At 47.1% G+C, this 22,727-nt stretch overlaps 1 long non-coding RNA gene across 3 annotated transcripts in view; it reads left to right on the top strand.

The window, feature by feature from the left end:
* LOC121096300 overlaps nucleotides 1-22,727 on the top strand; it is a 59,042-nt gene that overhangs the window by 23,815 nt on the left and 12,500 nt on the right. The window contains exon 2 of one of the 3 annotated variants that reach the window (XR_005830443.1): nucleotides 19,841-20,171. The exons of the other annotated variants lie outside the window; for them this stretch is intronic. This is a non-coding gene — a long non-coding RNA (uncharacterized LOC121096300). The remainder of the gene's footprint in view (nucleotides 1-19,840; nucleotides 20,172-22,727) is intronic. 3 annotated transcript variants of the gene reach the window in all.

Below are 22,727 nucleotides of genomic sequence, written 5' to 3'. Positions count from 1 at the left end.
CCCTGACGGTGCCTGGCAATTGCTCGGGCAGGTGGCGTCTGCTGGGGCTGCTGCTCCTTTCACTAACCTTGACCATTTTACTGTTCCCTTGTGTTCCACCCATCTGTTAGCTGCCTCCACCTTTCGGTTGCCTCCGGTCAAGTACGGTGATTGTCACTGTTTTGAAGCAGATGTCTTCTTTCCAAAATATGTTCAGGTCTGAGCATGGTAAGGGGTGGAGGGAAAGAATCCAGTGTCAGGCAGGCCTAAATCAAGCATCAGTGATCCCCTCCCTGCCCAGTCCAGCAGCAGGTTTATTTCCAACTCCAGCAAAGATTTTAGTGTGGTGCAGAGGGCAAACACATCCGAAGGTGGTGTGCCTTTGCTCCCCACAGGTTTCTCTGCTGAGGGTTAGGAAGAGAAAGGGCCAAGGCTGCATTTCTGGACTTTATTTTCTACTTCACCTTTCTCATCATTCCATGCTTCATCCCTGCCCTCAGAACAGACAGGCAATTCCCATTGCACATCTTCCCACAGCAGTGCCCCACGTGCTTGTCCCTCCCTGCTGATAAAGGAAGAGCTGCCACTGCAGGTCCTCACGTGAGGAGTCTTCACAGTTTTGTCATAATAGTTCATCAAGGAGCCCAGAGCCATATGCTCAGGGTGGCCAGTCAAACTGCTGTGGCTTTTTTATCATTTTGTTGGTATACCAGGCAGGGATAAAGGGCCACAACTGCTGCCTTATCTTAACTATCCGGCATATGGGTGATCCCACAGCACCACCACATCCCAGCCAGGTACAGCAGCTAAAACTGCCATTTTAACTTCTGCTGTACACAGGCTATTTGGGTTTTGAGAGAAGGTTGATGTTTTGGTTTTTTTTCCCCATCAGTCTTGCGTATATTTATTTTCTTTTTGAAAAAGTGGAAGGAGAGACAAAGACAGAAGCTAATACTGGAAAGTGTTATTTGCCTCAGCAGTCCCCTTCAGCCGTGTGAGGGTTTCTGTTCTGAAGGGACTCACACTGCTTGTCCCGGCTGCTGCCCCAGGCATCCTCTGGGCAAAGTGGGAACATAATGCAATCCCCAGCCTGGCAGCCCAAGCTGTTAATTTGCAGACAGAGAGCCAAGGCACACAGATTTCTGTGCGACCCTCCCTCCCAAGTGCCCTTTCTGAAACAGGGGCCAAGCAACGTCTTTTCCAAGTCACACAGAGAGCCAGCAGCAGAGGTGGTGGCTCTACCCTGACCTCCTGCATCCCGCTGTGGCTCTGAGGAGGGTGCTTGTCCCTTTGCATACTAATGGGGTCCCCAAGTCACCAAAGACCCTTCTGGTCTGTAATGCACTTGTCCTCTTGCAGGTGGAAGCTGTTTGCAGTCAGGGCACCAAAGCTGGCTCTATGCAAGCCCTGCATTCAAGGTCATGCAGGGAGCCTGGGGGAGAGGAGGGAACCGGACCCCCGCCACCCTAGTGCCAGGTTAGCACCACTGCCACTGCATGGGTGAAATATTTCCCACCATCTGTGCTGCCTTCCTAGAAACAGGGAAGTCACTCCTAGCCCCTGCCTGTCTGCCAGGTGCTGATTTATTTCCCCCCCCCCCCTGCTCTCATTTCTCATGGAGTCAATACAGAGAAGTGCAGCTCTGAGTCCCTCCTGGACTGTGCACCGGTATCCCGGGAGACCTCAGTGTGTTTCTGGAAAGAGGCTGTATTTGCTCGTTTTTGCCTCTGAGAGAGGGCCAGGGGCTTTCTGCTGCAGGTAAAGCTCCAGAGCTGCTTCTGCTCATCACTCCTCTGGGACAACATCCCTAATGTGGAGCTTCCACCAAAGGGCCCTTGTCCTCTGCTGGATCATCCTGAAGCATCAGTCCCAGTGCCCAGGTAGGGGTGGGCTGATGCCTGCCAGGGCACTGGTGTTCTCCAGACCCGGCAGAGCCTCACCTTCATGGCCAGCAAGGCTGGGCCAGCAGGAGTGGCATCTCCACAGCCACTGCTGACCTATGGCACCTTGGCTGCACATCTCCCAGTGGGGGTTAGGCCAGGCCTGCCCAAACTGCCTCATGTGCCTGGATGCACTTAAACTTCAAACCTGAAATTTCCACCCTGGAGTTCAGTACAGGTACTCAAAATGCCTCCTTTTAGAAAAAAAAAAAAAAAAAGAAAAAAAAAAAGAGAGAAGCAGAGAGAAAGAATATCCCTCTTGTTTACTTCATTCTTCAGCAGGTAACCTTGTGATTCTGTGCTATTTTGGTGCCGACATTCCTGGGAGCTTACCGTAATGAGAAGCAAACACCACAAACTAAAATAACAGTGTGAACCTAAGTGCAAGCCCTGGATTCCCACCTAGAGATTGACTCATCTCCGAGGGCTGCTGGGTCTGTGATTCAACATGACTGGTGGGGTGCTAGTGGGGGCACTTGCGAGGAAGGGAAGGATGGGTAGGGCCCAAATGGTCCAAAAGACTGTGATTCCCATGCACCGGTCCTTCTCCACCTGATGCTTGGTCTGTTGAAAAGAAGGCTGTGCGCTGCCTCCTGAAGCTTGATCTCGCCCCAAAGTTTTTAAATCTTTCATACTTTCATGTCCTGTGCATGATGCTGCCTTTGGTCACACGTTGCAGCCATCGCTTCAGTTACACGGCTGGTGCTGTGCAGGGCATGAGCGCGATGAGTGTTGTGCAGATACTGAGCAAACAGAGGAATGACAGGGAAGCAAGCATGTGATACAGAGATATAACCTGCCAGCAGGCCCAGGAGACATTGTATTCCACCTGATGAGAGCAGCAGTTGTCACCCAGCACACACCCCCCCCCCCCCCCACCTGTCCCAGGCCCCCGATAGCCTGTGCTGACAGACTTTGCTGTCCATGCAGGTCTATGGGGCGAAGTGCTTCAGTAGGATCAGCTGGCTGGATTGCTAAACCCGCTCGAAAACTGGATGGAAACCTGTGCGCAGTCTCTGAATTGCACTGGTTTCTGGCTGTTGCTTTAGAAGAAGGCAGCCACTGCACAAGGTTTTCTGCTAGAAAAATAACCCATTTCAGTTTTCAAAGCCCAGCCACAGTTTTATGGAAAGGAAGATGCATTTCTCCCCTTGTGAAACTTCATGACGTTGGACAGGGTACAAAACAGAGGCGGACTTTCTCTTTAATGGCCATCCTGGAGAAGGCTGTGCAGCATCCACCCTATCGCCCAGCAGCCTCCTGCAGATCCCGTTATATAACGCAACCCGAGCCGCTGCAGGACCCCATCTGAATTCACCTGATTAAATTATTAGCCTCATGTCCTGGCAAACATCTCACGAGGCTGCCTTGCGAGCTTGATAAATCTAACGCTGGGTTTCGGGTGTCAGAGCAACAGAGAAGCGTAGCCCAGCTTAGAGCGTTTGCTTCTAAACCGGAAGAGCTCTAAGCCGGCGGGAGAGTGAAAGCCACACGATGCTGCTGCCTGTCCAACAATGCTGCTGCAGCCAGCCCGATGTAATGTCACCTGCTCCTGGGGCTGCTGGGACCCCGCTCCCTGCACACTGTCTTCTTGCACATTAAGGATGTAGCTAGAAAGGCTGAGATGCAAGGTGGAAACTGTCACAGAGGTGTGCAGAGAGCTCCTGCTGCACTATTCCCTTCTGACCACATCCATAGGTGCCCTGGAGAGGGCATGCTGCTGGATGCAGGCTGCCTGCTGTGCCCTGGCCAGGCTGCATCCTCCCTGGCATGGTGCTCCTGGCCACCGCAATATCCCTTTTCTCTGCTGGGGATAGAGGCACGGGGCTGCGTGGCAGGAGGTCTCCACACTTGGCTCATGCCTTCTACTGGGGCTGTGTTCCCCAGAGTACAGTGGCCATTAGAAAATATCTGAAATTAGAAACGCTTTTACATGTGTGGAGCGCCTGGCAAGCTCTGTCCTGTGTCTGCTTAACCTTTTGGAAAGGCAGGCTTAGCACGCTACCCCTTGCACCCTCTGGCTCTCCTTGGGCACAAGCATCAAATTAACATGGGGAGCTTCTTGCTGCAAGACACAGAGCCACTTTTCTGCTGACCTTGGTCTTCACCTCTCTGCAGACACTATCTCTGTTGCTGCCTTGGCTATTTCATGGATGCTTTGGTGAAGCTCCTGGGGGATCTGCAGGAGCAGAGCACTCATGCTGGCTTCCCCACTGAGGAAGGGAGCAGGCAACGGCACACAGGAATTGATGGGAGTGTCCCAAGGAAAAATGTTTCTTAACTTAGGTGCTCACCCTGTGAAGCCTGCTCCTGAGGACAGCCCTGGGAAGTGGCCAAGAGGAACTGAGCAGTCTTCATGCAATTTCCCAGCTGCCCCTGCTACTCTGCTGGATCACCAGCACTGCTGGTGGGAGTGTTAGGTCTACAAGAGGCCATAATCCAGCAAAGCAGAATTGCTAGAAAGTGGGGCAGGGGGGCAAATCAGGGCTGGGCAGACTTTGCAAAGATAACTTTGACCTCTGTGTGTGAATGAGGATGGATTCACATCTACAAAGTTCAGCTAATGCAAAATAACCTGTAGAAAGAAGTGGCATAGCCTAATACAATTGGTGCTGATCTCCTATGAGTGTGAGAAAGCTGCAGTGTGGCTGGATATATCCTGCTACATTTTCTGACTAAGAGAAACCTGGAGGGTATCAGTCTGTGGTGAGCTTTGTATTCATTTCGCTTGCTGTAAGTGTGCTCAATGGGGACAGATCTGCTGTTTTGTAAAAGGTTTTCGGGCTCCCGAGCAGCCCAACAGCTGAGCATACAAGGCAACCAACGTTACAAGCACTGCTTATGCTACACCCTGGTACACTGCCAGGATCCCACACAGATCAACCTGACCCAGCTGGAGAAATCATTGAGAAATAAGAGAGAGGGAGAGAGGGAGAGCAAGCGAGAAGAAATCCCCAAATCCCCAGAAAGACAATGTTAAACCCTCCCACCTGATCTGCAAAGCAAAAGCCAGCCCAGACCAAATATAAACCAAGGCTGCACAGCCAAAACAACCAGACCGCAGAAGGTCAGACAATCTGAAACGTGCATATCACAGCAGGGCAGACGTGCCTGCAGCCAGCTTGCAGAAGGGAGGAGGAATGATGCCTCCCTGCACAGACTCATTTGGGATCCACAAGGTCTGGTCCACTTGGAAATCACAGGGATGACTAGCCTGGAGGAAGCCCGTAGTCTATGCAGCTGTTGGCTGGCATCCCTGTGCCTGGTAGCAGCCAGCCCAGAAGCATCACTAGCTTCCTGCCCACACTTGGATGTCACTGCAGTTTGTAGGATTAGTGACAGGAGTAATCGAAGGATGTCTTTGTGGACCCCAGCAGACTTACACCTGAGGCAGGAGGACTAAAGCACTAAAGAACTTTCAAGTTTATGTTGAGTTCTTACTCACATAACACGTCTGATCCCTTTTAATCTTACTAGGCTAACAGTAAATCCTGCTATAGCAAATGCCCCAGCACTGCCAAAGGTGTTTTCTCTTATTAAAGTGTTGTTGTTTACCAGGGTTTTCCCATAAGTCCTAGGACAAAAGTGTCCCTTTCCCACACTAGCAGGAAGAAAAGTAATTGTAGTTCTAATGGAGAAGTTGAACAATTCTTCTTAGAGTGGCTAGACTTGCCACATGTTCCTGCTCTGCAAAGATGGGATTGCTTGTCATGGTGCTGGTGAAAGGGTTGAAGGTGTTAACATATTCTGAAGTGTCTGCGTGGGTAGTAAGCTGGAGAATTTAACAGTCACAACTGGCCCCAGCTTCAGCTCAGACCTCAGAGGGACTATCCTTCTAAAGATGTGGCCTCCTGTCAATGCTACTGCATAAACAGAGACCATCCTCACCCCAATGCTCCTACCATGGAAACTGCCATGGGGCACAGTTATTTCAGGCCAGCTGGTGACACTGTCTTTCAGATGCCCTTTAGGCTGTAAGGAGTCTGTCTTTCTCCAACCCCACTTCTGGCAATCTCTCTCCTACACAAAGCATCTTCATCTGTGTATGTTAATGGTACCCTTGAAACCATGACACCATCACCCCCAGGTGCTCCATCAGTTCTGTGCTCTCTACCTTTGTTGTGGATGGGAGTTCACAAGCATTGCAGCAGCCAGAAATTGCACTTTCTTCAGGCACAGTTTTATCTTTCTTATGTTTTTGGATTCCAGTACCATCCTGAAAGACTTCAGCTGCTTGTCTGAAAGGGAGGATTAAGGCTGGAGCTCATAATTTGAATGCCAATCTTTGCCAACCCAGCTGAATTTCTCAGCTGTCCTTCATGAGATAATGCACAGCCCTTTAATTTCATGCAGAGATGTTTAGCCTATGGTGTTTACAGTTGTATGTTATCCTTACCGTGACAACACTGAAGGAAGTGTCCCTCATATGATGATAACCCCTGCATATCTTCTCAGAAACACTGAGGGTTTCCACCTTGTGTTCCTGGACAAATTCCCGCCCAGAGCTTGTGTACTTACACTATACCACAGTAAAAGCATGTGCGACCATGGTAGCTGGATTAAAAAAAAATCATCCCTCAGATCCAAGACACACAGCCTGTGTTCTGTCTTGGCAGGGTCCTGATGGCTGCCCAGGAGAAAGCAGGCAGGCTCATTAAGGACTTTTGCAGCTCTCAGAGGGGATATTACACAGCTGTCCTGCAGAACACTGACATAGAAGTTTCTCTCCTCCTGCTTCCCCAGATCTCTCTCCCTCCCGCATTCACACGAGCCTTGATACAAGATGGATCTTTGTCTTCTTACACCATGATCATAAATTTCAGTTATGGACAGTTGTGAGGGACTTTATGGTGGGCCTTTTGTGAGCTTATATCCACCAGCTGCTTGAATCCATCACCGTATAGACTGTACAGCTCTTAAAGCAACTGAGAAAATCCCTGCTAACTTTGCTGATTTGCCTTGGAGGCTGTGTTCATGTGGGATGGCGGACTGAGGTACCAAGGGGTTTGGATGTGTTCAGGGATGTCAGCTGGCTGAGCTCCTGTAGGACACTGACAAACCCGATGCCTGATGTTAGGGTGATCAGCTTGCCACGACATACTGTCGGCTTCTGCAATACTTCCCATTTGTAGGTGCTGAAACCAGGTGCTTGCTCAAGGATCACTTTGTTTATTTAAAGGTCTGGGGGGTGTGGGGGTGTGGAAGGGAGAGGGCTGCTCTAGCTCGAATGGCAGCTGATGAACACTGAAACCTCAGGCAAATACTACTTGGTTTGGGAGTGGGTGGGCTGTAACTCGTTATTTCAAAGAAAAAAACAACTCAGAGAGGAAATGAAACATGACCTCAAACATACCCCAGGTGATAATCCAAGGGGAAGTGAATAGAAGTATAAGAGTTGGTAAAAAGTGAGCTTACCCCCATTTGTACAATCCATAGCGGGTAGGGCCTTGCACTTGTTTTGGGACTGCAGTTACTATAGTAACAATAATGTGAAGGAAGGAGAATTAGGTGTGCCACGACATAAAGAAAAGGTGTGAGTAGTGACACTTCACCAGCAGCAGTACCTTAGCCAACGGGAACTCTTCCAAAGGGATGGCTTAACTCCATGCCTTTACTTTATGCTCTGCAAATATTTGCCTTTGAAAATGACAATATTTGTGGGTACTTGCAATTTTCTTTGACAGCTGCTACCAGTAGCTTTCCATAGCAAAACAAACTGGGGAAATGTAATTTCCTGAAGAAATTTCCATGAAAATGTAGCAGGTAAAAGCTGGCTAATGTTACCTTTTGCACCATAAAAATGGCTTGCTTCAGTGAAATCCATTTCCACCTGGGCAGACCAACTTCCTTTTTCATGCTAAAATTATGGCAAGGATGAAGAAAAACAAACAAGAAAACAGAGAAAGATTCTTCTTTATGAAAATATCACCCCAAAATACAATTGTTTTCATTCATACCCCAGAAAGCAGCTATGAGAATGGGTCTGCCCTCCCTGAACAGCCACACAGACCTTGGGAGTGGGGAGGCAAACCTGTCCGGAAAAGAAAGCTGTGATACACACTCTTTCTTTATTCAGAAGGATAAAGGGGAAACTGGGACACTGCTAGCTTTTGCTAGTTGAAAAGTGCCAAGAACTTTCCAGGAGCCTTACAACTGGCAACTACGACCAAATCATTCAAAATGACATTTGGAGATCATTAGAGTAATAGGAAGAAGAAAGACCATGGTGAATGATGATCTAGCTAATGGGCTTCCTGTACTGAATAAATAGAAGAACATATAGGCACAGAACAAAACCTTGTGTGTCTCTCACATTTTACAGCTGAAAAAGATGATTCGGTGCTAATCCAAGTAATTACAATAAGAGAAGGGAGAAATCTGTAGCCTTTTGTGAGGTATTAAGCTGGCAGGTTTGAAGGGGAGAGGTGGGCAGACAGGGCTGGGTTGCAAACATACGTGTCCCCAGCCTCACAAGAACATTGCCTTAGGCTTTCTGGCTCCGCACTGTAGTCTCTTCTTTCCAGAGGATGTGTTTTCTGGAGGAAACAGTGGGAGATTCACTCCTGAACTGGGGCTGTTTTGCCCTTCCTAGTCCCCTAAATTCCCTTTGTCCTGCTGCCTGTCACTCTCCTCACCTGAAAGCACACTCAGCAAGGTCACAGAAGCACACATCTGCAGCGCGGCTGAGTTCAGCAGGCACCTCTGGAGATCAGCTAGTCCAGCCCACCTGCTCACAGCAGGGTCAGCTAGAGCAGGTTGTTCAGGGCCACATCCAGTTTTTTCTTAAACATCTCCCGTGATGGATGGAAACTTCCTAACCTCTTTGGGCAACCTGTTTCCAGCTCTCCCTGATTGACAAACGCAAACCTTTCCAGCCACAGGCTTGCAAGCCCACTCACCGATAATCACTGAACTAAGGCTGCTCTGATGCCAAACATCTTGCTGATGCTACAGCGAGAGAAGACCAATAACCCACATGCAAATATATGCTAAGAGCCCTGTCTACGTACAGCAGCGAGACGTGCAGATCACCACGCAGTGTGGGAGCTGTGCCCATGCACGCCCCGACAGGGAAAAAGCCCAGCACTTCTAAAGGGTTAGTACCCTCAAGGTCATCACAGCAGGGGCTGACGTAAGGCCATAACCTTGGCAGGGTGGGAGAGGGGGAGAGCAGCGTTTCCACTTTGTGGGATAAATAATACCCAAGGCTTCCCTGATAAGAGGGGCTGTATCAATAGAGAACTTTATTCAGAAGGTTAATGAATTGATTTGATCATTCCTGAGATCATCTATTAGTCCAGTGCTTGCCCATGAAAGAGAGCTGCCCTGGAGCATACGCTGCACATCAGTGAATCAAATGTGCAAAGAAAGACACACGCCTGGAGAGAAAAGAAGCCTGAAGCAAAGCCTGACACTGAACAGCTGGACAGAAGCATATAATAATGGAAAGCACGTTGTGAATGCCGCGTTATCCAAATAAAACAGCACAGAGGAGATTTAGAGAGATGAGAGGGACATGTGGCGAGGATGTAAGAGCTACCATCTTATTCTTTCCTGAAACAGGCCATAAATATTCTGTGGGACCCTTTGTGACAGCAAAGTGCTCTGAGCCTGATTTTTATCTGAAATGATGTGTCTCAGACACAATACGAGAGCGGGAGCTCAGTACCAGCCTGAAGGAAAAATGCCTGCAGTTGGAGCCCTCCGTGCTCCTCCAGCCACCGTGGGGTTTTCCCCAGAAATCACCCCTCAGCCCTGTGCTGGTGAGCGCCAAGGGGATGCACCTCCCAGTGCTGTGCCAATGGCCACCCCACTGGTGCTCCCCACCTCGGCTCAGCTCCTGGGTGCCTGCCTTGCAAACCCCCCATCACACTTGGCACTAATAGGTACCTTTGTTAGGAGGCTTATCAAAGAACGGGGAGCCAGACGGGGTCATAATGGCTGAATTATCTCCTTGTTCCTGGAAGTGACCCTGCTGAGCCGAGGCTGAGGCAACTTGACAGGTCGCTGTAGTGGAAGCAAATGCTGCCCCTCCTCGTGTTGTAGCACGCCTGGAGATAAAGAGGACTTCAGGCTCTGGGGCTGCCTGTTCAGCACAACGCGCTGCCAGCACTGCATGTACTGTAACAAAAGCAATAACTGTGCAACCCTTCTGTGTTAAAAACCACTTTTGCCAGGATTCGCTAGCAGGGTTAGGAGTTGCCTTTGTGGCTGAAGGGTGCGTTAAAAAACTGAAGTAACTTGTTGGGATTAAATCACAGCCACAGCAATCAAAGGGAAACAGTGGCTACGCAGATGCAATACGTACAGGCATGTGTTACTCCCATACAGCAACAGGCTTTGGATGTATCTTGAATCATGGTCTAAGTCCACTCTGGCCAGGGAATATGGTCCCCTTCTCCACTGGGAGTGCAATATGGGAAGGAGAATGGACCTGCTGCTGTGATGAATTATAAGGAAGAAAATTGCCTGTGGTTTGGCAAGACTGGGTGTATCATAGTCATTTACTGTTATTATTGATGTGTACATGAGGTTAAGACAATGTTTTGCCTGAACTACACTGAAATCGGAGAGGTTAGCTAATGAGTGTTCACATCTACCTTTTCTTTGGCCTAGGGATAGTTTCTGCTGACAACACGGACACAGGCAAATTCACTTTCAGAGCTGTATACCTCAGACCTTCAGGAAAGCTTCTTAAGGCAGCATGGTAGGTGGTTTAGTGTGGCCAGTGCTCATTTTTCAGCTGCTGTGGCAGCTCATCCTTGGCTTTGGAAGCACTGATGATGGACGTTAGAACTGGATTGACTACAGCCACATCTCTGTTCAGGAGCCCTGCATTTAAACCTGAATGGCTGTTACATTTGCTTATGTTTAGATCCCTTATATGTCGTTATAGTAGGTGTTTGCATCTACATTGGAAGGTTCAGCTCTCCTTTCAGCTGCTGAGATCCATGCTGCTGTTGGACACCAGATCAGGCCATGAGTGTGGGTCCATTCAGTCCTCCTGCCCTGACTCTCAGCCTGAAAACCACATTGCCTGGTGTGAAAGCCTCATTGTCCAGGTCATTTACAAAACAGAGTGGGCATGGAGAATCCATCCGACGGAATTCTCCTCAACAGGGGCAGATCTGACAAAACTCCTTGGTAGTGTCAGCTGGGGCTAGATAAAGCACCTGGTAAGCTCATCAGTCATAGGGTTGTAAGGTCAAGGAGTAGATAATCCCTCTGAGCCATGTCAAAGGAACAAGATTATTTCCAAGCTCTCCCATTCAGCGATGGGGTCAGAGCTCCACCAACACTGTCAAAGAAGAGTACTCCCACTCATCCTCACTCTCCAGTGGCTTCTGCCCATCAGCGTTTGGCTGACCCATGGGAAGCCCACCAAAACAAGCTGTGTCCCACTCTCTAAGTTTTTATTGTCTTCACTGGAGATTTCACATGACAGTGTGCCACATAAAAGGAGGAATATCATCGACTCCCTTTGGAGTCATGCAGAACAGTGTGTCCCACTGCATCTTCCTGCCTTTAAGGCCAGTCTTCCTCTGAGGGTGGGTTTGAGATTTGCCAGCTCATGAAAAATAATCGAGACATTTCTATGCTGCCCCTGTCATGCAGCCTTGAGTTCAGGGACATGCTGAATTCTGTGCTCAGTTTGCTCTGTTTTGGTATCCCACATCGGGGGCGTTGATTAGAACAGTGAAGGTAATTGTAACTGCCCTCTGGTTTAGAGCATTATTTATCTCTTCAGCCAGTGTAATGCATTGCTTTCACAGTCGTCCTCATCTGCAAAGTGCGGCCCTGCTCTAAAAAGTAAAAATGGCTTCTGATTGCAAAGATTGCATCTGCTAACCAAAAGGTATAATAAAAACCTCAGGATGGCATAGTCCAGCAGCTTCACAGAGGGGGGCAGCATCCCTTATATGCCTGATCAAAAGAACTGGGGAGTAAACTTAATGAACCGCACTCAGAAGTGGCTCTTTAGGGATCTTATGTCACTGTGGTGGAAGGAGAAAGTGGGGATGGCGTTGGGATCTCCTACTGCAGTTCAGCACAGCAAGAGGAAAGAGGTGCTGCCTTTCCTGTAAATCCTCATTTCTCAATCTAGTCCCACATCATCTCCATCTTCCCAGCTGTAGTGACTATGAAATCAGTCAGGCCCCTTGGATTCTGCAACAAAATTCTGCTCCAAAAGGCCACACATTGTCTGCTCCAACATACCTGAAATTCTGCTTCATGCCTACTGTGCAGACGTAGGCAACAGCTTTTCCTGCTAAGCTGAGCTGTGCTGTTTTGGGGGCCTCTTGCCCTGTTTCTTATTGGGAATCAGGTAGATATGGGAGAGGATGCATTTGTTTCATCTCTGGAGCTGCATGAAGAAATGATTTTTAACTTGGCAGCCTCACTGGAAAATCATTTAGATTCAGAGAAAAACAAATGTAAATTTTTGGGGGTTTAACTCACAGGCGGAGGAAGGGGATCAGTCTTATTGTTTTCAATTGACACAAAATGTTCCATGTGATCCAAAATGAAACGCTTAGCTATGGACACATGTGAACAAAGGCAAAGAGGGGGTGGGTTATGCAACTGCATAAGGAAGGAGCAGTTGTTGCCATCACAGTCCTTTATCTGTTATAGAGAGGGCAATAAGAGATACCCATCTCCGAAGGCCCTGGAGCCTGGTACAAGGCTGGATTAGGCTGAAGTCCCGCCTGGAGTCAAGCAGCTGCCCTGAGCATGGGTCTCTGACACCCACTCACCTAGGAGTCCCAGTCTCTAAGGGGTTCTGGGCCAGGCTGCCCTCCACCGCTCCGTCTTTCCTGCTAGAAGATATTATTGTTTAAATACTGATTGGGCCAGAAGACACCCTTCTCCCTCCTGTCAAATTACGGTACTGTCCTAGGAGATGGGATGCACAGGTCCCCTTCCTCTTGGGAAGGATTATGAGCTTTGTGTCAGAAGAACCCAACAGGAGAGGGGAGACTGAGAGCCACTCTCACACCCCAGGGCAGGTGGGGGATGTCCTCTGTGTCCTGCTGCCCACAGCCGTGCTCCAGGCAGCCAAAAGGCAGGGCTGCATCTTCCCTTGCTGGCTGGGAGTTTGACCTGGGTATCCTACACTCTTCAGACTAGACATAGCGGTACAATTTGAAGAGTGCTACCTCCTCTTGCAGATTTGTGAAGCTAATTGCCATTATTTTTTTTTCCTCCCCAGCTAGCGTCATTCAGGAAATACAGTACTAATAACGTGTGAATAGTTTCAGGACAACTAAAACCACATTTCCAGAGAATGTATTATTCTCTGGAAAAATAATAATTGTTCAGGTCTATTCATGAGCACACACTTGCAGAATTAGTTCCATATATCTGGGAAGGAATCATTTCAATCTCCTTTTTGAAACAGGGTAATTGTTGGTTATAAAAAACTGACCAGGAAAATAGAGTGAGACACAATTGGAAGTGCTTAGAACTTAATGAAGAAAATGTTGTTCGCATTGGTGCCAGCATCATTGATATTAAATAAAATGCAACTTCATTCAGCAAGCTTCTCCCTCATTCTATTGTATTTGCTAGTGGTTTTTCTTATGTGAAGAGGATGTGCTGCCTATTATAGAGCTGTCTTTGCCTGTGTTATATGGGTGAGGAAATCTACTCAGCCTGTACTGCGGGATCCATGATGTGCTGCTCCACAGGGCTGAGTGTGGGACATACGCTTAGTAAAGGATGGGCTCTGTCCTCAAAGAGGTGAAGTCATAACCAGCTGCAGCAGGTGGTGGAAAGACAAACAGGTAGTTCATGATGGGATACAAGGCAACAGCTAAGTCAGTGCAGGGCTCTCAGACCTCCCATATGAAAGGCTTGGATGTGTCTGGAAAGCAGATCACCTTGCTCCTAAGAGAACTGGGATGTGGCAATACAATATGCCTATCCAGAGAGCTGCAAAAATGCAGGGGCTGTGAAGGAAGAACTTTGATATAAGGAGAAAATATTGTCAGGGCAATTAAACCCATATGAGAACATGAGGAGAGCAAGCAGGAGCACACAGTAATGCAGCTGACTCCAGCTGGCACTGCTACTTGCCTTTCCAATAAAACAAGGCCAAGAGACTCTCTTTATTATAAGAAAATAGACCTGAATAAGGATAAAAGGAAATACTTTTTCTGGCAATGCAGAAGATAGAGGGCTCTATGTTGCAGAATGTTATCGAGGCAAACAGTTTAGACTGAACTGTGATAGACATGGGATTAAATTTACCCATGCTGTAACTCAGGGAATGGAGCATGTCTTAATAAAGCATGAATAGCAACATCTGCAGTTACAATACATAACACTAGCAATACACATGGCTTCAAAGCCCAGGCTAGCCAGGATGGAATCACAAGCACTATCAATGCCCAGCTTCAGGGCACAAGCTAATCAGCCACGAAAGGGGCAGGGTAAGTTATCCCTACTGCTGTAGTATTTAGGTGAATTAGGAAGGGGTTTGCACCTTCCCTTCAAGCATCCACTATCATTAGCTTTGGTATTGGACCACATGGACAATTACTTTTCCCTAATGCAGCAGACATTTTCTGCCCCTTATTCTTCAACAAACTGATCCCAGGAACCTCCTACACAGCTCCTCTCAAGTGGACTTCTCATAACATTTTGTCAGAAGGGTTGTGTGTTTGGCTATTTTCTTCCTATTGGTGTCTGGTGGGTGGGGTGGGCTTTGTTAGCTCCTTGCTGTTACAGGAGAGGATTTCTTAGAGCACGGACTAAGGAAGTATTGTTTCTTCTGCTGAACAAGTTGCTAACAGCCAAACAAAACATTGCAAAACTAAACAGGACAAAGCGTGTGCTGCACTTCAAGAGGCTGGTCTTGTTTTAACAAGAACCTGAAGCAGATGTTAGCAGAGGACAAATCAGAGAGAACAAAAAGCACCTTCTCTCTGGTCCAGTCAGAAATCTAGTCAGCCTGATGGACAGGTCATCTCTACGTGCAAGACCTTCCTTTCATTGTAGGTTCTTGAGGAGGAGACATTGTTCTCTGAACCCCTTGGCAGGTGAATTCCTCTGCTTAATCCGTGAGTGTTGATCATAAAAATCAGAGATACCCCTCATTAAGTGGAAGGTAGCACTCTGTCCTCAGATCTGGTTCTCTGCTCTGGGTTTGTCCCCCTTACCTGGCATTTCGTTCTCAACTCACCAGGTCTCTTGGTAGCTCGTCTAGCCCCCCTCTCTCTCATGCTTCTATGCACATGAGGGGTATTGTATCTGCATCACCCAAACTCTGCGTTATTTCACCAGGAAGCAGAAAACAACTCTGCTCTTTCTGTTGCCATTGAAGGTCTCAAGAAGTATTAGATGCTTGTGGTCTGTCATGGACCAGCCACACTGGAGGTGGTTCTGCAGAATCAGGTAGGTACTCAACTGACTATTTAAAGGGACATTTGTGAACTCTGCTCCCTGTTACCCCTGTCACCACTGGGGAGGTGAGCAGGCTTCCCTCCAGCCTGGCTCGAGCTGGAGCTCTCCACCTACCTGCCCTCCTGCCCTCACCTCTTCCTGCTGACTGATGGACCAGGTCTGCCAGTGGTGGGGGCCTCAGGAGCCCATTTCATGCCACTCCACATTCTGCTGAGCTATTCCAGGCAAAGCTTGTGCTTCGACACCCATGGTGCAGGGTCAAGGTGCTAGTAGAAGACAGCAGCCACAGCTTCCAGCATCGGGTGTCGTTGACACAGCAGCAGATGAGGCTCACAAACCAGGAGGCGGCCAGAGTCCAGCCCCTCTATTGGCTTCATTTGCATTGAGGCTGCAAGAGGGAAAGGCAAATGGTGGAAAAGGACCAAAGGAAAAGGCAACACATCATGTCCTCAGTGGCAGTGACGAGCTAGTCACCAGTCAGGTAGCAAGTTCCATCCTCATAAATTTGCCATCAGTCAAACTCCAGAACAGCTTCAGCCCTGACCCTGGTGTTTCTAAGGTCTGGAGAGTTCTCAAGATGGAAGCGTAACAAAAGGGAAATGTGTGTACAGCTATTATTAAGACTAAAAAGAGAAAATACAGAACATGACTTTCATCATGGATGGGATTTACTGCCTACCCCCACCCATCACGACATAGACGTGTGATCTTCCCTGAGGACACTTCTCATTGAGAGGGAAAAAAGCAGATGGGCTGATTTTTTTTTAGTGCTAAAGCTGCATGATGCAGTATTTAATTAGATGAATATAAACTTCAGCGAAGATCAGTCTGGAAGGCAGAAGAGTCATTCTAGTAGTATAAAGAGGAGAGGAAATGGTGAGCAGGCTGGAAATAACACAGAATTAGAGAGGCTGGTTTCAATGGATTTCTAAAGAAATAAAGTAGTTTTAATTGTGTGACAAATTTCACTGACCTTTCACTGGAGACAAATCTGTCTTTTTATCTTTTATTTGATCTTGTACGCAGCCCTTTCAGCTGCGATCATTTCAGCTCTTGGAAAGGCACTGCAAACCTAGCTGAGACAACAGACATTTGAACTCAAAATGATCTTTTTCTTTTTCTTTGACAAGAATTAATCTTCATGGAATGATTGATTTCCCAACACAATACATCACAAGATACTGTTCTGTGTCCAGAAACTGGCCTGCTGGCTTCCTTTCTCTTATTGTGCAGCAATTGTCTATTCTGCTCCCTGCTTTCTTCACACTACGCTGGCTGCTGTTATTGTTTCATTGATAGAGTTGCACCTGACTGTATTTTTACAGCTCACCCTACTTACAGCTGTTGTGCTGAGTTTAATTGCAATGCCTTAGCCAGCTCGTGATAGGAAAAGGGCCGTAAGGGCTGTCCCTGGCTGACAGTTCCAATCCCCTGCTATTACATGCGAGCGCGTCCTGTCACATCCTTCGTAAACACAGTAAGCTCCATCATCAAGAAGCTTTTAAGGTAACCTTTTTGGCGTGTTGTCTCACTGGAAGCTTGTTCTCCACCTCTCCTCCCCCCTTGGGTGTTCTGATTATTTATATGTCTGCCATTGCACATTGCTTTGTTTTCACAAAGGTGGATAAAGAGATGGATTCTTAAAACCCCTCCTTTTATAAGTTTGACATGTAGTTAATTCTTTGTTGTCGGTGATTAATCCCCTGGCATAGCATTCAGAGCAGGGTAATATACAGAGTGATATGGAGCAATCAAAGCTGATGTTGATTTAGTCCCAATACCAAACCAATGCCAAGGTACATGACTTCAGATCTGCTCTCTAATATATCAATAAAGGCTAAAGGATGAAACACATCTTGGCATTTGAACAGAATTTAACAACTACCTCAGCATTGCAGTATCTCACTACAGAGAGCTGAATTTCACCCACAGAGAGCACATGCTGATATGTGCAACACTCTGCCTTGGGCTTTTAAAGACCTTTTCCAAGCTCTGCAGAGCCAAACTTTCTCCAGAGTTAGAGAAACATATGCTGCATGTGCTAATGCACCATAAATCAATGTTCACTAACACTCCATGGCTTTTCATGTCAGGGAAAGTTTCTAGAAAGCAGATAAGACAGAAGAATTTATCTACAATCAAGGAAGGTGTGAGACACAGGCTGGGAAACAACTCCAGAAGTTCAGAATTGAACTGGCTTGGTTTTGCTTGGTTTTGAAAGTGCTCCGACCTCAGGACACGGTAACCTGAATTCTTACAACCTCCTAGGGAATGACACTGATGGAAATCCCACGCTGGCTTAGCTTTTCAAACATGCTTAGGTTACTGGACAGTTTCTAATTGACCAACAGAAAATTAATCAATAAAAAGAGTGTAACCAAATACAAATACCTGTCACCAATATTATGTGTCTGGGAGGTACAAATCATATGCTGTCATTTTCTAGCTTGGTGTTAAGTCAATATCTAAACCAGATGCACTAGTGGCTTATGATATTTTTGTAACAAGCTACTCAAATAGATTAATGCTGTTGGTCTCACAGTAAAAAAGACACATGGAAACCCATCAGGAAAACAGTCACCCTTGTAGAGGCACGTGGAACATGAGCATTCATTACAGAAGCTTTTGAAACCATGAATAACTGGAAGAAATGAGAGGCACAGCAACTGCTTCTGCACAGGTGACAGGAGGAGAAGGGATCCCATGTCCCATGCGTGGAGAGGAGCACATTTGCTTCTGCTACATGGTCAGTCACTGCAGAAGAGTTTGGAACTTTGCTGGATGTGTGCATTTTAACTGCAGAAAAAAAAAAATCAGCCAGAGGAAGGATCATAAAAAAACAAGTGAGCAAAGTTAGTCCAGAATTCTAATTAAATAACAACAGAAGACACCAAAACTGGCACATTTTTGTGGGCAGACCTAACATTTCCAGAAGAAATACATGTCAGACTTTGGAGGATTATGTCAAACAAAAATATTTTTTTGGTTTCCAGTTGTTGAAAGCCAAATGCAATTACATTTTTTTAGGAGCTAGGCACTGAAAATTGCAATGCAGCCCCAGAAAAATTTGCTTTGCAATCAAATTAGCTTTTCTTCAGGGTCCCCCCAAAAAACCCTAAAAAAGTTTTAAGTAAAAGCTTCGGTATAAGCTTTGCCAGTCTAAACTTTCAGAAGCAATGACCAGTTGAGGTTGCAATTCATGTGGCTGTTCTCAAGGCCTGAGACCTCTTCAGACAACTGCAGTTGGGTGGTCGCTACAGGGTCATGGTGTCTGAGATCATTTGCAGTCAGTGCAGAATGCCTTGCAGAGGATCTCAGGGCTACAGCACAAAAGACATACTTACTCTTCTATATAGAGGAAGTTTATATAACTAAGTCAACAGAAAAATAGAAGCACAGAATGACTAGGAAGCCTCAAAAGCTCAAGGGTATGACGAACAAACATGTCTACCCTATCAGTCCATGACAGTTCATATGCAGACAGGAGTGACTGCATTCTTCAGGATGGAAGAACCCCAAATGCATGTAGGCCAGTGCTACCATCAGTGAGAGATAGCTGATGTCTGTACACCCTCTTTTTCTATGGTCCCCACCATGGCTCTCTGTATTGTCTAGGGACCAGAAATTTCTGTTTAGCAGAGCACTTGCATAGGAGTCTTACTGAAGATTAGCAATAAGTATGCCCTCCAGTATTTTCATGAATACTAACGGATACGAGCAGATCCCTGAAATTAAGATGTTTTAATTTCGTATTAGAAATAAGAAATGAGATGAGATGCAATCATCAGTCAAGAGGACTGACACTGACGTGGACCTCTGGGTATTGATACCTGGGACTTGCTACCCAGGACTTGAGCAACAACAGTCAGCACCGCCTGCCTGCCGGGCAGACGGATAGGATGGAAGATCCATTTAAGCACTGGCTGAGTCTTGTAAATTCCAGCTGGGATTTCAAAGAAAGGAGAGCTCCTCTACACCCCACAGATGTTGCTTGTTCTGTGCCAGGGGCTGAGGAATTGCATGTGCCTTTCCTCAAATCCTAGTATAACGTCCATGTCATTCCTGCATCTTGGGATCAATGCTAAGTCTCAGACAAGCTAGATTAACCTCTCTTCTTGTTACTGCTTGGCATCTTACTAAGTAAGGCTCTAGATTTTGCATGTGGAAATAGACTTTAAAATCTGTGCTGATCGTAACCAAAGTGAATGTCTACCAGTGTAATTTTTGAGAGAGTAAAACCATCACCAACTATTCACAGTCAAATAGGCCACCTCCTCTCTTTCACTCCCCTTTCCTTCCCCTGTAGTCTTCACCCTCACAATAAACAGGACTGTAGATTTGTGATCCATTGATGATTTTACTGTAGGTCTCTCCACCCATTCACAAGCGCTATCTGTATCACTTCCAAGGTTTTTGTGCTAAAACCTCTAGCATTTCAACCAATCCAAGGCCTTTTTTTTTTTTTTTGGTTTGAACTGTAAACTTTTTGAGTCTCTCTCTCTGTGTTTATACAGTGCTGAAGACAATGGGGCTATTCTTGATTTATCATGAGGCACCACCATAACAATCAACCACCATAATGACAACAGTATGGACAACCTGCTCCCACCTGCACTTTGATGTGAAGATTTCTAAAGTACCAGATCACTCCTGGCAATCCCTCTATAACATGAAACACCACCCTCCTCCAACATCAAAAGTTAGAACATCTTTGTCTGAAAAATTCATTTGCATGATAGCATCTGCACACTGTGTTCCGCTCAGAGGGAGAAACATGTTTATGAATGCCAGTGAGGAGCGCGCTCACAGATGTGAATATGAATATGAATAGGCTGTGACATGCAGGTAACTCTACTCTGCTGTTGTCAGATCTGGTAACCTTGGGTACTGATGATAGCAATCATACCTGTATGACACACGCAATCCTGGCTACCAAGGTCATCCATGCTAACTTGCACTGACACAACCAAGCATGGGTTTTCCATGATTGTGGGGTCATTTGCCACAGTTAGAGAGAATCTGTCAAAGGAAGATACAAGACTACAGGCCTCTGAGAGGGCTGGGGTCACCATGAGAGGCTCTAGGGATGTTTGCTGCAGAAGAACATAATAAATATGAGGTTATCACTTTGCTATATTTGACAACTTTCCTTCAGAACAAAGCTATCAAGTTACAAAGGGCACTTGCAGTAGATGGGGAAGGATCTCAGGTGCTTCTGCTTTGGGGAAGCAGGTGACATGTCAGTCAATGGTCCCTCATCGTCACTGATATATCTCATTCCACTAAGCATCAGTCCTGTCTCTCCCCAGATGACACAGTGGCTAGATTTAGATGGTGAGTACGCATCTTATCTATCATAAGTTCTATAAATAGTTGTCATATCCATGTACAGTATCTTGCTGGACTATTTACAGCATGATCTGAAGCCCGTTGAAGCCAATGGAAAGGATGCCATTTACCTTACAGGGCTTTGGATCAGGCCATTATAAACTCTTCACCTCTCAGTGTATGTCACCACACTCTTCCAGGACTATCACAATGTGCATGGTGAGCCACGATCTGTAATGGGCTTCCATGTGGACCTACTGCATGTTTTGGCTATGGGTAAATGATCTCAATGGGAGAGAGGAGGAAAAAAACACAGAATGAAAGCAGACAGGGACAAGAGTTGGAAGGAGTCCATCTTCTGCTTTGGTATATTTTCCTGCCTATGATAAGAGAAAGATTAAAAAGAAAGAAAAATGAAAGAAGACAAGATGAGAGCAGGTTAGGAGATACCTAGTGGGAGGCACCAAGCTCTGTGGCTTGAATTCTGTTGTCTGCATTGAGATGCGCTGGCTGAGTCTATTTTCTTTGCTTAGTATTTGATATTGTGTCTCCTACTCTGAAATGGGAACAGCAAGTCCTGAGAGGGCGTCTACTCTCAGTCCTGCACAGCATATGCACCAGCAGAATTAGGCTGTGTAAACTTCCTTCATCTTGCAGCAGATAACATTATGCCTTCCATAGCAGCAGGGAGAAGAGACAGGAAAAATGGCCCAGCTTGGAGGACTGGGTGATGGGTTGTTCTGTCCCTCCTCTTCCAGCCCTGGCTTACTGATATAGTCTGATAAAACCAGCCAGTGAAGTCAGCATCAATGGTACCTGGGCAGTTCCTAAGGACCCTACTAACTCAGTAAGATCCTTGTGCTTGGTGCCATATAAACAGAATTGATGGATGGTCTCAGCCCCAGGCAAATTAAAATCCAAACATAAATAAAAGGCAGCAGTTTGGGGAGAATGTGTGAAAAATGAGACCATTTTGGCCAGCACACTAGGCAGTAGCTCTCATCTTTATCCAGCATCCTGTAGGCAAAGGGGGGGCTTATATGTTTGATCTGAAGGAGGTAATAAGGAATATTTTCCCTGTTCATCTTATCATGCACCAATGAAAAAGTAGAGAGGGGCATGCAAAAATCTTCATATCTCTGTAACTCAGTGTTTTGAGGTAAATAAGGACAACTTTCCCGACCCAACTTCAGCAAGTGGTAATGAGGGAACCGATACCAGTGCTGTAGACCAAACCTCAGCATGGCACTGCAGGCAGGCAGAAGGGCCCTGTGAGGTCTTGTTGTTGGACCAGGGGGCTGGGGAGACACTCAGTGTCATGCTCGTCCCCCTTGGGGTGCAGGAAGAGGACCCCGAGGTGGGTAGGGAGACCTCCCCCTCCTTCCCACAGGCAGCGAGTGCTGCCAGGTGGAGGTGCCTCTGCAGGTGTGCATGGGCTCAGCTCAAGCAGCTCCAGCCCCAAGTCTGCAGGCTCACCAGGGCTAGAAGCCACCTGGCTCCTGCAATCACCCTGGCCAGGCCTCTACACCCTACGCTCAGGGAGAGGGAGAAAGAGAGAAGGAAAAGGCAGCAAGGAAGGTGGGGATGGCTGAGGGTGGGGAGAAAGGAACAGCAACACCAAGTCAAGAGAGCCAGAAAGTTTCACTGCAAGTGGTAGCAAGGGATGACTGACAACAACCGGTATGGAAAGAAGAGAGCTGGAACCAGCTGCCGGTTGGGAAAGGGCATGCAACAGGGTGAACAGCCTGCCTCTCCTGGCAGGGTGAAAACTGGCAGCAAGCAAAAATCCTGAAAGACAGTGCAAGAGGTCAAGAGGCCAGGAGGAAGGAGTGGAGGGAAGGGACATGGGTGGTGCCTGATGCTGTGGAGGAAAGTGTATGAACTCCTTTTCAGTACTCTCTAGTAGTGCCCAGTGGCAGGACAAGGGGCAACGGGCACAAACTGAGACAGAAGTTCCTTCTGAATATGAGGAAGAACTTCTTTACCTTGAGGGTGATGGAGCACTGGCACAAGCTGCCCAGAGAGCTGAGCCTATGCATGATCCTATTGCAGACTGTACCTCAGCAATCAGGA

The sequence above is a fragment of the Falco naumanni genome, chromosome 12, assembly GCF_017639655.2.
Source record: "Falco naumanni isolate bFalNau1 chromosome 12, bFalNau1.pat, whole genome shotgun sequence".
Taxonomy (NCBI): Eukaryota; Metazoa; Chordata; class Aves; order Falconiformes; family Falconidae; genus Falco; species Falco naumanni.
This window is presented reverse-complemented; position numbering and strand designations above follow the sequence as displayed.